Source organism: Cervus canadensis, chromosome 30 (assembly GCF_019320065.1).
Source record: "Cervus canadensis isolate Bull #8, Minnesota chromosome 30, ASM1932006v1, whole genome shotgun sequence".
Lineage (NCBI taxonomy): Eukaryota > Metazoa > Chordata > Mammalia > Artiodactyla > Cervidae > Cervus > Cervus canadensis.
This window is the reverse complement of record NC_057415.1, coordinates 26627367-26629041: the sequence shown is the minus strand read 5'-3', so window position 1 is coordinate 26629041 and position 1675 is coordinate 26627367. Positions and strand designations below refer to the sequence as shown.

General features: G+C 34.9%; 1 non-coding gene across 1 annotated transcript; it reads right to left on the bottom strand.

Moving 5' to 3' along the window:
• Positions 1 to 1317: 1317 nt before the first annotated feature.
• Positions 1318 to 1424, bottom strand: LOC122432172. Its single transcript, XR_006266776.1, has one exon. It is a non-coding gene; the product is annotated as a U6 spliceosomal RNA (small nuclear RNA).
• Between the last annotated feature and the right edge of the window lie 251 nt (positions 1425 to 1675).

The window sequence follows — 1675 nt, the reverse complement described above, 5'->3', positions numbered from 1 at the left end:
TGCATCTAGTGGTGATGGTCTTCATTAAAGGCTTCTCTGAGAAATGATATCTGTGATGATACTGAAAGGGTGAATAAGAGTCTGTAGACCAGAGAAGGAGCGGGGAGTCACAGGACAGAAAAGACCATTTCGGGACAAAGACCTTGTTAGACTCTAGTGTGATTTTCTACTAATAAAGGGGAGAATTTCTGTACTGCTAATTCATTTATCATGTGCAAGACACTTTATAAGGTGCTGGAAATACAGTGGTGGATAAATAGTTATTTACTTGACTGTTTTCCCATGCAATCATTTATTTATTTAACTTGTAGTCTAATGGGGTAGAAGATAATTAACAAGATTATAACAAAATAAGTATAAAATTTTGTGCTGTAACAAGATGCTTTATAATATATAATATGAGAAAATCTTCCCTGAAAATAATATTCTTAACCTGAGAGCTAGAAGGTCAGTAGATATCAAATAGGAAAAGATAGGAGAGAATTAATTTTCAACTTGAAACAACAGAAGGCCAGTGTTGTCAGAGAAGACAGTATCAGAGGAAATGCCTTAAAAGATGAAGATGGAGAAATAGGCAGAGGCTAAGCTGAACAGGGCATGTTGAAGGACAGAAGGAAAAAAAGTACCCTCTAAACTGAGAAGGCATCTTTTTTTTAAATATCTTGCATTTATTTAGTATTTTATAGTTTACAATGCATTTTCACATTCACCATCTAATGTAAATGAGAAGACAAATTCTGTGGAACAGCTAATGGCTTATTCCATCACAGTCAGCATTTCAAGTGGAAAGAAAGTGGTAGCTTTCATTTTTACATTGTTTATTTACTTTGGTGAGGTATAGTTGATTTACAATATTATATGTTTCAGATGTACAGCATAGTGATTCATAATTATTAAAGGTTATACTTCATTTATGGTTATTATAAAATAATGGCTATACAATTGTATACAATTATATACAACACAATTCCCTGTATTGTGCAATATGTCCTTGTAGCCTATTTATTTTATGAACAGTAGTTTGTCCTTAATCCTCTACCTCTCTCTTGCCCCTCCCCCTTATCTCTCCCCACTGGTAACTACTAATTTGTTTTTCTTTACCTCTGTGAATCTATTTCTATTTTTTTTTATATATTCAGTAGTTTTTTCTAGATTCCACACATAAATGATACCATACAGTATTTGTCTCCCTCTGATTTATTTCACCTAGCAAAATACCCTCTAAGGCATCTTGAGACTGAAAAATAAGGCAGAGAACTCTATATAATCAATGGATCAATTTTTTTTTTTTGTTTTGTTTTTTTTCTTTTTTTCTTTAAAAATATGGAACGCTTCACGAATTTGCGTGTCATCCTTGCGCAGGGGCCATGCTAATCTTCTCTGTATCGTTCCAATTCTAGTATATGTGCTGCCGAAGCGAGCACAATGGATCAATTTTTTATAGAGAAACTTACTCAAAGGGTAGGATTGGAACAGGGAAGACAACCATCCAGAAGTGTTGACACTTGCGCTCTGTACTACAGAGGGGCCATAGGGACAGTTTTATAGTTAACCAAGGGTATGAGAGTGGGTGCTTGAAAACAGACACACATTCCTAAGTTAACTGGGTAACTGTTCTTGTGGGCCCTGAGAATACATAAGGAAAGGTTTTCATCACTGGACGATAACTGAGCAC